Source organism: Mustela nivalis (genome assembly GCF_964662115.1).
Source record: "Mustela nivalis genome assembly, chromosome: 2".
NCBI lineage: Eukaryota > Metazoa > Chordata > Mammalia > Carnivora > Mustelidae > Mustela > Mustela nivalis.
In genome coordinates this window covers 167,424,702-167,440,994 of record NC_139021.1, presented here as the reverse complement: position 1 = coordinate 167,440,994, position 16,293 = coordinate 167,424,702, and the positions used below count along the sequence as shown (strand labels likewise).

Genomic DNA, 16,293 nt, shown 5'->3' with positions numbered 1-16,293 from the left:
TATGAAGCATTTCCTAGTGTATGTGGCTAAGGAGACACTGTGTGTGTATTTATGTGTGTGTATATGTGAAAAGCACATTAGCATAACATGGAAGTGGGGATTCTAAGAATGTCATTTTTACATGTTGATTTGAGCCACAGAACTCCAAAGCCTACAAGGGTTGGACAGTAACTACAGTTGAGTAGGGTCTGGGATGGGGTGGGGTGTGTAGGGTCTTTCTGAATTGGGCAGACACTTCTCAGTTCCAGCTAATTGTTGCAATGCTGGAGTGTAGCTTCAGGAGTTTTGGATTTGTCAGGTGAAGAGAGAAATCTAGATTTTTATATAAAATGTCTTAAATTTGATATAAATGCCTAATGCCTTGAAATGTTGGGAAATAATTAAGAATGTTTTTAAAAACACTGCATGGATCACATAAATCACGTTCCCCGAGTAGATTCACCCTATGTGCAGATGACTTGCAAGCTCTGAAAAGGCCATGCATCCATCACTTACCACCCCGTGCTTTGTGCTATCTGATATATTTCAGTTTCCCATGTGCAATATTTAAATTGTGCATTATACTTCATGGGTTTTCATGTATGTAATAATAACAATATTAATTCATTCACCAAATAATATCAGATATAGTATTAAGGACTCAAACCTAAGGTAATTAGCTGAATCTTTGCCATATGAAGACATGCATTGATGACATTATAAGGTGATGAAATACAGATAGTAAAGAGATTAAGTGTATCATTAGAGTCAAAAGAAAGTGGTAGTAAGTGGGTGGGCTTGACAAGTCCATGTGCTTTACCGTTAATTCTATGTTCATATCTCTTGTCTTCAAGTGGGGAATTCATAATAGATAGAATGTAAATTCTTTGAGAATGAGAACCACATCCACTTCTGTTGGACAGCTATTTATAGGAAGAGATCCATACAGCTAAACACATCATTGGTTCTCAAAAACCACTGTCTTAGTAGATTTTTAATGTATTACTGAAGTAGTGTGGAGTGCTAAAAAAAAATCACTTGATTTCAAGTCAGGAAATTTGATCTTGATATATAGCTTGTCACCTACTGGACCTTTTCCCAAAGTGCTTTAGACCTTAATCCATAAAATAAGTGTGTTGGACTAGAAACTCAATGGGTTCTTTCTAGCCTAAAAAAATCTATAACTCTGATTGATCTGTGCTGTTGTGGAGATTAACCTGGGAAACTAGACTTTTGGTCTCAGTTCGCCAGTGGCAGTATATTAGGACAATTCCAGTTGCAAGTAACAGAACCTCCCTCCACCCCAACCCACCAATTGTCTTAAGTTAAAAGGAAGTGTACTGGCTGTGAACTGAAAAGTCTAGGGCTCTCATTAGCTTCAGGCGCAGCTTGGAACAGGGACCCCTCTTCCTCCATCTCTCTGCTCCCTGCTGTGCTCCTCCAAGCTGGTTTCATTCTTATGCTCCTCAGGGTCACACTGATTCTGATTTCTTACCATCCACTAATTCTGGATGGTAAGAAACAATGGATGTCCTCTAATTGCAAGTGAACACAATTTGATTCGTCTTTTTTTCCTTGTTTGTCTTCATATTTTGTCCTAAGTAAGTAATAGCTGAGATGCTCATAGGCTTCTAAGATCTCATGAGTCAGCCTTTCATCTAATAGCATGAGGGTCTGAACCTCAAACCCTATTGGGTTTCCATTAGGGAGTCATGTTTTCCTTTCTCTCAAAAAGTGACAGTCCTACCAGGTCATCAGAGCCTTCTCCTACAGATATCTACAGGTATCCTACAGATACCTCTGCCTGAGAATTCCATCCCTAGAATGCATACCGTTTCCATTTTCTCTTGAAATATAGTATTTGTTATGGTCAGCCAGCCTAATGTCCCGAAGGAAAATGCATTCCCAGCTTCATGAAAATAGAAGACATTAACTCCAGGATTCATAAGCCAGCCTTATTCCCAGGCAGTTAAGAATATGAAAGAAACATAAATCACTAAGAAAAATAAGAGGAACCTAAAATACTCCCCAGAGCCCTGACTTCATATTCCAGGAGGCAGGGACTTTTGCCAGAAAGGCCCATGCTGACCAGACTCAAAGTCTCAGAAGTTCTGCAGTGATGCTGATGAGTGTGAATTGGATGGTCCTCAGTCCTTTCAGCATCCAAGCCAACTCCTGCACAGCCCTGAAAGCTGCAGGTCTTAGACCATGCTTCAGTCTGGCCTGCCAGGTAGCCTCCATCTTGAATTATTCCTGTCTTTGCATTGTCATCTCTTTGCCCTGCTGTCTACAAGAATCTTCAGGGAAAGAGGGATGTGATTAGGAAGAAAAAAGGAACTTCTTTTTGCTAGGCACTGTGTCAGATGCTTTATATATCCGCATGGCATTCCAAGGAAGTGGGTATTATTACTGTCCTCAGAGGGTGAGATGACTTAATTGTTCTCAAGTCATATGCCTGGTACACTCCTGGGTTTAGATTTGGTCCCAGGTTTTCCTGATATATCAGGATCTTCAACATGTTATCTTTCCTGGGTATACATGTTTCCTCTCAGTAGGACCACCAGAGTTGCTAAGAGCCTGGCATTGTTTCTTGCACATGGTGGAGTCCCTGAACCTCATCTAGTTCCTGGCCCAGAGTGACAGCTTAGGGCAACTGTGTTAAACAAAAGATAAGCGCTAGTGTGTGGGGAAGATATTCTTGACTCGGAAAGGAGGTTTCAGCTTCCCCATAAATTACACTTAACTCTTTCAGTTCATTGACCAGTTTTGTTGCGCCCGTATTCCTTTTGGCAAGAGAGGCACGCCTAAGCGCCCCTCCATACTTACTCTCAGAGCAAGAAGGTGGTGAGGATCTTTCCAGATCTGTACAATCACTTCTTTTGTCTTTTCCCAGACTGCCTGTGAAAGAATGTCATCATACCACATGGAAAAGGGAGCCTTGCCATAGTCACTCCAGACCAGGGACGTTTGCACCTGTAGAAACCCAAGGAAGAAGGTACAGAGGATGCTCAAACATATTTGTCTTCTAGCACTAGAGGGTAAGTTACAGCAAAGTTAATTTGGTTCATCTCCCTCATTTATTACCTCTCCAAATCATAAAAGCACCAACTACTGTGTACTCAATTAACTAGTTTTCCCTCCAGTTTTCCTGGTGTACAATCGACAAAGTCACAAGATATTTAAAGCATATAACATGACGATTTGACATAAACATTGTTAAAGTTTTCCCTCATTGAGTTAATTAGCAGATCATACCTCCCATACCTTTCCTTTTTTCTTTTTTAATTTTTAAAATTTTATTATTATTCTTTTAGAGAGATAGAGACAGAGACAGAGAGCATGCGTGAGTGGGGGTGGGGTGGGGGAGAAGAAGGGGCAGAGGGCAAGGGAGAGAGGGAATTCTAAGCTTGGTCCAGTGGAGTCGCTCAACTTCACAGCTCTGAGATCATTTCCCTGGCTGAGATGAAGCATCGGATGCTTAACTGACTGAGCCATCCAGGTACCCTTACTTTTTCTTTTTCTTTTGAGAAAACATTTAAGCTCTGCTCTCTTGGCACATTTCAATGGCACGATACAGTGTTATCAACTACTCTCCCCATGTTATACACCAGATTCTCAGACCTTATTTATCTTCTAACAGACAGTTTGCACCTTTTACTGGTGTCTCCCTATTTCTTTCAACCCCTAGCTCCTGGCACTTATTTTCTACTTTGTTTCCTTCATTCATTAAGTTCTAAGAGATCCCAAGCGGTGTTTGTCTTTCCCTGCTCTATTGACCAGTTTGGATAGAGGACAGACACCTCTTCCTACTTCTTGTTGGCAGACTAGAAATCAAGGCTGTGGGGTATGTCTACACCATTCAACTATTCAACCCGAAGAGACAAAAATTAAACATGAAAGTTAAGAAAGACTCTTGCAAGAATCCTACACTTGGTCCTGATCCTCTGATCCCTTGGTGACCACTGATCATTGTCCCTGCTCGGCACTGGAGAATTGAAGCACACTGGCAGGGAGGGAAGACTATGGGGAAAATACTTTCATCAGAAACTGGGTTGGTGTGGTCCATTACAGGAAGCTCAGGTTACTCTCAGGCACTGTGGTTGTGGACCCTTAGGTTTGCCTCTTGCAAGATTAAATAAGACTAAATAAGACTAAATAAGATTAATATAAGACTTTGTAGCTAGGGGACTGTGAGATCCTTTTGGTTCACCTATAAATTGGGTTTTATGTATTAAATAAGTTCAGAAACCAGTATGCGCTCAAATGTAACCTAATTAGGATGCTGACACCTAGAAGAGAATCAACTGGTGATAAGTATGAGATATAGATCCTCATCATAAAGATCATAAAAATTGGTAAAATAATAATGGCTAAATGAAAGTACTAAAAGTTAATGAAAATTGATAAAATAATATGGCTAAAAGAAAGTACTTACTGACACTGATCAGAACTTTTGGCCTGTACCCTGCCTGTGTTTTGCATATCATAAGGTGACTCCCAGTGAGTCCTGTTCTATATTTCCTTTCCTTGTGTGTGTGTGTGTGTGTGTGTGTGTGTGGGACTGGTGATTTGCTTTTAGCCAATAGAATATGACAGAAATGAAGTAACTTTTGAAGATGCAATTAACATCCCGAATCAGTTGATTTTGAGTTAATCAAAAGGGAGATTATTCTGGGTGGGCCTGACTCAATGAGGGGAAATCCCTTAAAACAGAAACTGGGGTCTCTCTCTGCAATCAGAGACTCTCTCCTGCTTGTCTTGAAGAAGCCAGCCACTGTGAGTTCTACAATCACAAGCAAATGTAATCTAACAACCAGAAGGAACCTGAGCGGATCTTTCCCGGTGTGGTTGGCATTTTGACAGCAGTCTCGTGAGACACTGAGTAAGGGGCCCTGTTAAGCCATTCCCAGATTCCTGCCCCACAGAAACTGTGAGATAATGACTGGGGGTCGTTTAAGCCTCTAGTCGATGTAGTTTGTTACACAGTTAAGTTGGGGTTTTGGAGACAGATCCAGGCTTGTCTTGGTCTGCAGCTTGCCATCTCGGTGTCGTTCGTTGAGCAAATGACTCCCTCCTTTGAGCTTCATGTCCCTCACTTGGAAGATGGACTAAATACTACTCAAAGTGAAGCTCGAAACAGTGGGTATTTGTGAAAGCGCTTATAAAGTACAGGTGCTCTATGTACGAGGTGCTATCAAATTATCACGTCATGGTAGATTTTCCATTGGAATTTTGGGTAAAGTCAAAGGCTACATTTATCTGAGCATGTGCTATAGAAAACCACAACTAGGGTGCTAGATGGTAAGGACCTTGATCTGCCCCTGTATGGTAATGCTCATAAGTCCCATGTTTTGATTTTGAAAAAATGATTGCAAAGCTCTGCAAGGCTGTACACAAAAAATAACAAATGGAATTCAGAGCAATCACCATAAACATAAATGGGAACACGGGTGCTATTTGGGGGATAAAACTTTACTTGTTGATGGGCAAAAATTATGTGCAGACACTGTAGGAAGCTATGTATAACATAGCAGTTTTTACCCAAAAATGTTAGCGGTTTTTACCATCCTGATTTCAGAGAATTCCTTTGATCACAGAGTCAGGAGCAGGCCTAGAACGAAAGCCCCACATTGATTTGCTCCCATGGAACCAGGGCGTTTCCTGATAGTTAAAGAAGGGATTCTTTAATATTCCCCTCCCTAGCTTTTATTCTAGTTTCTGATGAATTTGGTCACAGGAAAGCAATGAATCTCCCTGTCTTTGGATACGAGTTAAAGAATTCAGCCTACAGAAAAAGTAAGAGAAGGAGAGAGAAGTCCTTTTAGGATCATTTTCTTCAATCCAATAGGGCCGAGCCTGGGGCCTTCCTGCTGGCACATTCTTGGAGACTTTATCCAGTTGATTTTTAAATAACTTGGGTGATTGTCCTCTTATTTCTCTTTTTCTCCTCATTCTACCATGTCATTGACAGACTCTTAGGAAATTCTTCTTGACATAATATTATTGTGGACAATTTCTTCATACATTCCCTTTATTCAATTTCATTCCATAAAGAAATCTATAAGAATTTAAAAAAGAAAGAGAGAGAAAAAAATTTGGTGAGGAGATGGACTGGGTAGGTAGGTGAGGCGAAGTTGCTGGCTGATAGGAGAGGGGAGAGCAAGACGGGACTGTGCCAGGAAATGATGACAGTTAGACCAGTTGGGGAAAAAATGGCCCCTGGAAAGGATCTGAGGAGGCAGAAGTGGCTCAGAATCAACAATAAATTTCCTTCTTAATACTGAGCTCTCTCAGGTCGCCTGGGTGGCTCAGTTGGGTAAGTGCCCGTCTCTTGATTTCAGGTCAGGATCTCAAGGTCATGAGATGGAGCCCTATGTTGGGCTCTATTGCTCAGCAGGGAGTCGGCTTGAGATTCTGTCTCTACCTCTCCCTCTCCCTCTGCCCCTCTCCCTGCACAAGTTCTCTCTCTAAAATAAATAAATAAATCTTTAAAAAAAGATTGAACTCTCTCTAAACTAGAGTGTGTCTCAACATGTTGATTTCAGTAATCTGTATGGATTTGGTCAAATTTTAGGCTGGTAACTTCAAATCGATATTTAATCCATTTCAAAACTCCATGACTCTTCATGTTAACCTGCATAAACCCAAGTTTTTAACACCCGTCTTGGAGGGACTGGGAGTGAGGGTGAGGAAGATAGCACTACTCTTCTTCATGTCATGACTTAGATGCTGTTTTCCCTCCTACAGACCCAATCCACCTTCTTCTCCCTCATTCACACTCCCACGCTGCTTTATTTTCGAACTTTGGTTTCAGAGTAGTCGATTCTTAAGTAAACACAAGAGGGCAGACATGTAGCACACAAGAGGTCTCTGCTGTCCCCAGAAAACAAAACCAGACTCATTCGCCATGCTCCGTCCTGTCAGGACAGTTAAGAGTAAGGATTCCAGAGAGACAGTGAGAGGATAAAGGCCTCACAGGACATTCTGAATTTGTAAAAAGAAATACACAACTTGGAGGAGTATTCAAAGAACTATTTTTTCCTGTCAGCCAAAGGTAAGAATGATATAAACATTCACATCTTGCTCCATGTTTTATAGTTATCGGGCCACAAATCCACACCCAGTGACTAGCCATTGTTCTTGGAATAAAATCAGAATTGTCCATGTGAGCCGCAGGACCGTGCCCGATCCGGTCCTTGTTCGGCTCTCCAGCCTTGTGACTAGCCAGTGTTGCCTGCGTCCTAGCCTCAGTGACCACTGTCCATTGCCTCAAATGTGTCACGCTTTCTGGGCTAATGGGCCTCCAGATGCTGCCAACACCTCAGCCCCTTTCTGTCTCTGATTAATCCGTCTTCACCTCTTCTACCATCACTTAATCACCCCATCCTGAGGGATAACTTCTCTGACCACCACCCCTTCCAGAGCTTGGGTCTCTGCCATGAGCGCTCCCAGGACTTTGCCTCCAGAGCCGTTCTAATTAAACACATAATCGCGGTACACATGTAAGTGTGTCCACTCCACTGGACCGTAAGCTCCATGACAGAGACCTAGGGCCTGCTCGTATCTCAAGGACCCTGGAAACATACTCTTTTCTGTAGGGAAAATGCCTGTGGGTTATATGTAGCCCATCCTCAGAGACACGCTGTCTACAGCAAGCTGTGACCCATCAGGGAATGGCCAGAGAATAACCACCACCATCCAGAGACCTGGAGGTGGTTATTCAAAGGGATTAGAACAATTAACGCCGACTGTTTAAACTGAGTTGAAGAACGCTTTTCCAGTTGGAAACGAGTTTGCTGCCAGTTTAAGTCATCCAAGCAATGCTCTAAGGGTCTCACAAGTACTTTCTGTGGGTTCCCATGTTTATGAAACTCGTGCTCAGAAGCACACCCCCCTCCATGTACCTTGAACACCCGTACAAAGTAATTACCCATCTCGTTAGTATTTTCCTTCCTCGCCTGTTGTACTTCCCTGACACACACATGCACTCACACACACACACACACACACACGCACACTTTTTTTTTTTTTTCTGATTTGACTTGTTAACTCACTGAGAAGGGAATACATCTGTTTCTTCACAGCAGCCAGTGCACTGTTAAATAATGCTTACAATAATACTTAAGAGTAACAACTACAGCATATGTCTTGGGAAAATTAGGAGGCGCTTAGAGAACCTTTTTATTTTCCTCATATTGTGGATAGCTCACTGGGATATTTAAGTCCGAGTTAAATGTGGATGAGAAGAGTGAAGAGATGCACTGGTATGATGTAGATAAGCACACATCACTGACCCCGATACTCCAGAAGCGTATCCTTCAAAGACACGAATGGAGGGAATGGGTGAGTAGAAAGCCCAGTGCTTGCAGGAGTCACTGAAGCACAGGATATTTTGTTGGTCATCTTGGGGGGTGGGGTGGGGAGGGGCGGAGACTATTGCAGGGGCATTGTTAGGGAAAGGGATCCTGAAGAATTGAAGAACATGGAGTGAGTTGTGTTCTCTGAGAGAAAGATGGGGCTGGGGGTGTGGGCGTTGGGGGTATCGAAGGGGGTGGGGGGTGAGCTTGAGGCATGTACAAACAGAACTGTGATACCAGCAGCAATGAATGGTGTTAGGATTGAGTTGGTGAGGATCTTCCTATATAACCTCTGCTGCTGCTGGGGACACAGGAGGTGACACAGAAGCAGGAGCTCATGTTCCTCACTTTTCTGTAAGTCTTGAGTAGGAGCACAAAGAGGTCAGTAGTAGATGATACTAGTATGGCCCAAAGCGAACTCTCAAGGTTACGACCCACGAGCCCACGAGGAGGGGAGCAGGAAGTGGGAGAGAGTCAGGACCTTCCCTCCTAAGTAGAGCCCTCGTTCACCTCCACCCCCTGAGGTCTCTTCTTAGCTGGACCCCTCCGCTGTCGCTGCTGTTCAGCCCACCTAGCACTGCGGTTTGCTGTTTCAGGCCGTCAGCACCGTTAGTGTGGGGCTGCTGGGGCTCTCCGGTTCGATCAAGGAGACCATGGCCCATCTTCAGGCACTGTTTCAGCCACTCCAGTGCCTGGTTGCTGAACAAATCTGACATTTGGAAACAGTCTTACTCTGCATCCAAATCACCCAGGTAGTAACCTTTCGGTCCACCTTACCGATCTCTGCTGATATCATTTGGTTTTCATGTTGACCTCTTCACGGAGCGGCTCTCTTGTCAGGCCTGGCTGCTTGTTGCAGACATCCTGTGGTGGAACATCAAAGAAATCATAGCATGCCTCTCTTGGAATGAACGACAACAGAGGAGTTTCCTTTCCTTTCTCTTCTCTCGATGCTGCAGTTGTTTGAGCGAACACTAGTTACTGGTGTTGAAGGCGGCCAGCTTCATTCCCCGCTGTGTACTTTAATTAGCCTCCTTTCTGGGTCATAGTTTTGACTTCCTCTTGGGTGTTCCTGGATACAGGACCGTGTGGGTGGTCTGGGAGGGCTCTGGTGTTTCCTTACTGATTTCTGCAAAGATTATTGTTTTTAAAAAGATGTTTGAGATCCACGGAATTGTTTTGCTCTTGCTCCTCTGTGAAATATATCCATGATTATGCCTGTTCCATTATTCTCTGATTTAAAAAGTTAGGTGCATAATCTAGAGGCAGGATTGAGTGGGAAGAAAAATCAGTTTCTTTCCCATTTTTTTTTTTTTAAGTTAAAATTTAGCAGGAAGCTAACCCAGGGAGAATTGTGGTGTCTTCAATGTCAGCTGCTAGGTCAGATAACAGGATAGAAGATGAACTGGAACAGAGTTGAATCTGTGCTTTGCTACTACCTCACCAAATGACCTTGAACAGGTCATCTCAGCCTTTGTGATCACATTTTTTTTCACCTATAAAATGAAAACATTACATTAAATGGACCAATTCTAAGGCCCCTTTTGGTTCTAACATTCTAGGGGGATATGGGACACAAACATCAGAGACTTATAGAGAAATGAAAGTGTTCTAGTCCAATGGGGGATTTGGACTTGACTAATACAGGATCATGAAAAACTAGAAAGTCACAAGGTGGTGTCCTTCATTTTCCCCAGTGGAAAGAAGTCTCACCCAGGAGGTATCTGTGTGCAAGATTATTATACAAGGCAAGTAGAAAAGAAAACATCAGGGGAGACAAAAACGTACTTATTCTATATAATAAGCACAGGTTATTAAAGTTTTCACAACTCTATAAGGTAGACATTGTCACCTCCACTAGACAGATAAGAAAACAGAGACCTAGAAAGGTTGAGTTTGCTTTAGATTAGAAGATACACAACAAGTAAGTTGTATTTTCAGAATCAAATCCAAATCTTTCTGATTCCAAAGTCTCTACTCCAATACTCCATTTAAAATAAGAAAAGACACTATAAAACAACATGAACAAATGCCACCTTCCCAAGCTTGGATTTATTGCAAACATTAATGGAAGTGATTCTACAAATCACTCAGGATTCTGAGTGATGGGCAAGAGGAGAGAAATGTTGCTTCATTTTTGTAGTAGGGAAGATTCCTTTTTTTAAAAAAATTTATTTATTTATTTGAGAGAGAGAGAGAGAGAGAGAGTGAGAACGTGAGCAGGGCAGAGGGAGAGAGAGAAGCAGACTCCTTGCTGAGCAGGAAGCCTGATGTGGGGCTTGATTCTAGGACCCTGGGATCATGACCTGAGCCAAAGGCAGATGCTTAACCATCTAAGCCACACAGGCAACCCTGTAGTAAGGAAGATTTCTAAAGGAGGTGGTCTTTTGAGAAGTTTTTCCAAGTCTCTATCATGCATTCATCTCATTATTGATGAAGGACATGACTTTCCAGTGGGATCATATCATCAACATCATCATATCATCAACATCAGCATGGGATCCTATCATCAACACCATCATCATCACCGTTACGTGAGAGGTGGAGGCTATGAGCACAGTTCCCCATCCCCCATCTGTGGAAACTGCCTTCCTTTGCTGCTTAGCCAAATGCAGACAGACTGACCTTCAGCCGGGGACAAGGAGCTGTCAGCGTAGGGAAGGAAAACACTTCCCTTCTTCCCATCTAGGTTCTTTGGTTTGTCTAATAATTACATTGATATAAGACAGATGAATTGGGGAAAACCAAATTTAATTTCATATGTGCAGGAGTCCATAAAAATATGACACTCAAAGAAGTCACCAAAGCAGGCATCTTTTATGTTTTTTAGGCAAGGAAACAAATTTGTGAGGGATTGGCAAAATGAAGGATTTGGGGTTGGGGTAGCTAATTAGAGAAGAGGTAGCAAGGTTTGTTTATCCAGCCTTCTTGGCCCTGAATTCCCTATCTCTGGCAATAGTGATGCCTTCTATCCTCCTGATATAGGGACAGTACCTTCACATGTGAGATTTATTTTCTGCTTTCAAGGGAGGACCAAGGAGGTCAGAGTGTCCTTCTTGAATCGGCTCTTTCTCAAGTAACTTTAATTCAAAGTAATCAATATGCCAAAGCGGTGTATTTTAAAGTGACTCTTCTACTTCCCTTTACCAGTGGATGGTGAAGCTTCTGTCTGTATGAGGAAGAGTTTGGGAAAAGGGCATGTTCTCAAGTCTGCCTGTGTGACAGTGTAGAAAGCACAGATTCCCTTGGTCCCCAGCAAGCTCACCAGGATGTGTCTTCCAGCTGACCTGACCTCTGACTCTTCCCCAGGGTCTGGCTTCAGTCGAGGGCATGTGGAAAGCACATGGTATGGTCTGTGCAAGCCACACGGGCCCAGTGCCACATCCCCAGAGGTGAGGAGACTTTGGGGACCCTCCCATGCTTCTTGCTTAGCTGCTAGGTTTGTGTGATGCACAGGGTCTCAGTCTTCAGGGAGCACTAAGATTCCCCTGGAGGACTTACTAAGACAGCCTGCTGGCCCTACTCCCAGAGTTCCTCATTCAGTAGTTCTGGGGTGGGGCCCACGCATTGTATTCTAACATGTCCCAGAAGCCTTGAGAACCACTGGTATGCGAAGTATACCCTGGCCCATTTGGTGTAGGAAGGGAAGTTTCAAGTAGGGTTGTGTAAGAGAATTAGAGGCATCTGTTTCCATCCACAGGGTAGTTCCAACTGAGGAGGAAACAATCACGCTCATGTGAAGCATCAGATCTTATGATGACATCTGATGCTGTTGGTCCCTTCCTGGGACAAAGTGTCCCAAGTCCCTCACCTCATTCCTAACCCTCCCAACTCACCTCCTACCTGTCAGCTACACTCGTGGTGGGAGCTGACAGAGAGTAAGGTTGATTAGTGGCAATTTCCCCCATGATTGCCCTTAGCTGACTAGAGCTGTCCTGACCTTCCTCAGGCCTATGGCCTATGACCCACCACCCAGTGGCTTTTCCACAAATAATGCCCAACGAAGGCAGAGTTTAAAGTAGGGACCTAAAATAGCTCTAGAAATTAAATCATCAGTAAGTTTGGAAAAGTGACTCTGCTTTATTTATCAAACATATTAAGTCCCAGAAAGAGTTCCACAGTATCTAAGCAACTTTCCTCCATGGGATGTAGATAAAAATAATCCCAAGTCACAGGCATCATCCTTTCTTCCATTTTCCCTCATACTTCTCCTAAAGTTTGAATGCGAACAGATAAAGGGCCGAGTATTACATTGTCTGGAAGTCATCTCACAAAGCCAGCTCACAAAGCCTTGGTGACTCTAACAAAAGGCGACTGATATGAATAGCAAGAAAGGGGAGTTATTACTACCCAAAATATCTTGACAGGTGAGTGTGGCTGACCTTCTGATGCAGAGTCCTAAAAATTGTCAAAGGGGATGCAGCCTCTTGAAAGAATGTGCTGCGCTATGCAGCCTAAAGCAGTAGCTCTCTTCGGCTTAGACTGTGTAATGCGCTCCATGGCTCTGTCACCATTTTCCTCTCAGAAGCAACTGATGTGAATGTGAAGAAAGGCCATTGCTTCCAGGGGTGTGCTGAGCTAGGACAGCCCAGGGTTTTTTCAATCTGGTCCCCTGCCCACGCTACCTACCCTCCTTTCTCATGATTTTTCCCCTCCCTGGGTACCATTTCCCTTCTATTTTGGTTCACTCCCTAACCATGTTCCTTCTGTTTAGGCTTACTCCCTAATGGGCAATGAGTATACTATACCGTGCCATTTACCCACCTTCTCTGTGGTCAAAGAATCGTTTAGGTCCAAAGATACCTAATTTAGTTCTTTAAGTGGAGCATAATGAGCCTCCTGAATTCTGTTGCATGCATCTTAGAGTTTCTTGGATGGCCTTGCATTGCATATAGGTTAAAATGCAAAATCTCTTCCGTGGCTTACAGTGTCCTGAATAGTCTACTTTGGCTTCTTTTTCATGCAGCATCTCATGGGATACCCCCATGTCTCACAAGTCTCTAGCCACACTGGTTTCTTCCAATTCCTCAAAAGCAGGGAAGCCCCAGGACCTTAGTTTATCCCATTCTTTCATCTGTGAACAAGTGTCTCCCTGTTGTTCGTTTGCTCAATTTCTTCTCGTCCTTCTGCTAGCTTAATGACACTTAAGGCCTTCGGTGGGGTTAGTGCAGGCCACACAGGCAGAATGTCTAGATATATATCTGATTTCTACTGTATATAATATTTGGCCTTGGGATTTTTGCCTGACCTCTCTAGGCTTTACTTTCTCACCTGTATAATGGGGATAATAAGGGTAAGTACCTCAGAGGGTTGTTAAGAGGCTTGAACAGATAACCCAAGCGATTCTGGAAAAATGGCAGTGGCGGCGTGCTTTTGTAATTTCTCCACATACACCTTTAAATAAAACAACACAGTTAGCTAGAACTACCCCCCACCAGCTCCCCAAATCTATAGTCAATACCCACAAAAAAGCTAAAGTATCTTCATGAACCCCAGATATGAGGGGGCGTCTGGGACAAACCAGGAACACTCCAAGATCCGAATTGTATCAACATCTGTGCTGGAGAAAGCGAGGGAGAGCAACAGGGCATCTGATGAGGCTATAAGCTCCAAAACAAGGAGGTGGGTCTTCACGGGAGATGCAAGACACCACCTTGAGAACAAGGGCCGTAAGTGGAGGAGGTTTTAGTCTTCACTAGGCTGTGTGCCAGCTATGAGATCCGAAGGGTCTGGTAGTCGGGGGAGGGGGGAGGTCATCCTCAAAACTAAACAGACAAAATTCCCTTCCAAGACAAAGCCCCACAGTGAGTGGAAACTGCTGGGAACAAGATCCAAAATGAAGCATGGGGTCAACAGAGGCAAGGAGAAAAGAAAGGCCAGATGAAAGAACGGAGGAGAGCAGAGACGGATTTTTTTAGACGGGAAACCTACTGAGGACATTTCACAAAAGCAGCAGAAGAGGGAGCTCTAGAGCCATGATGTTAGGAAGGAAAAAAAGCAACCCAAATCCCTGTAAAAATGAACAATGAAAAGATTGAGATCAAATTCCATAAGAGATGTTAAAAAAAAAAAAAAAAAGGAGAGAGAATAAGGAGCAGAATAACCTTGCTGCAGACAATGAAAGCAGTTTGGAAGGAGCCTGCTGACAAGGTGACGGTATCAAGAGAAACCGGGAGGTGGCGCTCGTCAGCACAGGGATGGTGTCCGCGGGCCGAGGCCTTCCAGGGAGGGGGTCGCGGGGGTTTCCCAGGGCTCTCCCTCGGGGAGAATCAGGCAGAAGCAGCTGGGGTGCATGTCAGCGAGGCTTCGTGCCCGGGCGCTAACGGGGACAGCGATCACGTCGGAGGGGATCCCGAGCAGAGGGCGGGATCTTGCACGACCTCGGAACCCTGAATCCGGACCGGAGAGTGTAGGACTGAGCAGAATTCCAGGGCGAGGAACCGAGCAGCAGCAACACGCAGGACACGGTTTGGGAAGGTGTTCCCAAACGGTTCCTCGCTAGTGCTCGGTGAATGGTCGGCGTGCGGGCAGCCCAGAGGCACGCAGAGCTGGTTTAAGGTTGCAAAATATGTAACGAAAATATGTAACAAAATCGTGGGAGGACCGGTGTCTGGAAAGAGGAGGGACGGTATTTTGGGGCAGAGCACCACCACCAGCATAGCAAAGGCTGGGGGCTGGAATGTGCGTGCTGCCTGGCGAGGTCTGTCGCAAGGGGAGGTCTCTGCCTCTCGGACAACCGGCCACTGGCTCCTGTCCTCCCTCCTCCCCAGCTACCTGCCACCTACCCTCGAGCTCCCGCTGCGGCAATTACACCATCTCGGGCGTCTCCTATTCTCCCTGCTCTCAGGTCCTTCTCTCCCTGCTCCCCGAGGCTTCATGGTTCCCTGTGCTCATTCACTTGCAAACATCGCTGAGGCCTGCCCCCCCCCTTCATTGTCCTCGGGTAGCGGCCTTGACCCTGGCAAACCAGTCTATACATCAATGATTGCTCTTTTTCCAGCTCTGACTTTTCCTAGCAAGTCCTTCTGCTTTCTTGACATTTCTACTTGGCTATCCGAAGGAGTTTTCAAGTTGAACTCCCCAAAACAACATTGATTTTTCTCCTTTACCTACTCCTCTGTCTTCCCCATGCCAATATAACAATGCCACATTTACTAGTTAATCACGCCACAAACCGATTCTTCTCCTTTCCTCAAACACTACATTCCGTCTATCAACGCATTGTGTTGTATCTTCTTCCAGAACGCACACTGAATCGTCTACTCCTCTGCACCTCCACCAAATAGCCCTATAGCGCAGCTGTGTCCCCAGTATGACAGCCTTCCAAATCATCTCTCTGCTCCAACGCTGCCCCTCTCTCCTTCCACACAGGAGCTGGAGCAAACCATTCACAATGTCAATCAGATATGTCACTGCATTGCTTAAAACCCTCCAGTATTTTCTCATTGCCCTTAGACTAGTATCCTAGTCTTTATCCATAAAAGTGTAAGCTTTTATGGGCCTAATTTGCCTTTCTGACCTACTCATCCCCCCTTCCCACTATAAGCCAGCCACCCTGGCCCTCTTTAAGTAGCTGGAGACTGTCAAACTTGTGCCTTTAGGGCTTTTAAGACAAAGAAGGAATGAGTGATATGTGCTATGGACAAGTCAGGCTTGATGCTGGGGAACTTAGAACAGGGATACCTGACTTTATCTGGGGTAAGCAGGGAGGATTTCCCTGAAAGAGTGACATTTGTGCTGGTATGTGAAGGCTAAGCTGGACTATTAACTAGTGAAGAGCTGCAGGGGAGAGTTCCAGATAGAAAGGAGACCATGTGCAAGGCCCTGGGGTTGGTGAGGCAGTGGTCTGTTTGAGGGGGAGCTAAGTATCACAAGGGATAGGATATGTTACAGATGTGGACAGAGACTGGATCTTTCAGTGTCTTATAGGCCATACCAAGGGTGAATTCACTGGGGC

General features: G+C 44.4%; 1 long non-coding RNA gene across 1 annotated transcript in view; it reads left to right on the top strand.

Moving 5' to 3' along the window:
* The window catches only part of LOC309859478, a 132,496-nt gene that overhangs the window by 45,951 nt on the left and 70,252 nt on the right, over window positions 1–16,293 (top strand). Inside the window, exons 2-3 of the long non-coding RNA XR_014308723.1 lie at window positions 2,873–2,974; window positions 8,185–8,322. This is a non-coding gene — a long non-coding RNA (uncharacterized lncRNA). The remainder of the gene's footprint in view (window positions 1–2,872; window positions 2,975–8,184; window positions 8,323–16,293) is intronic.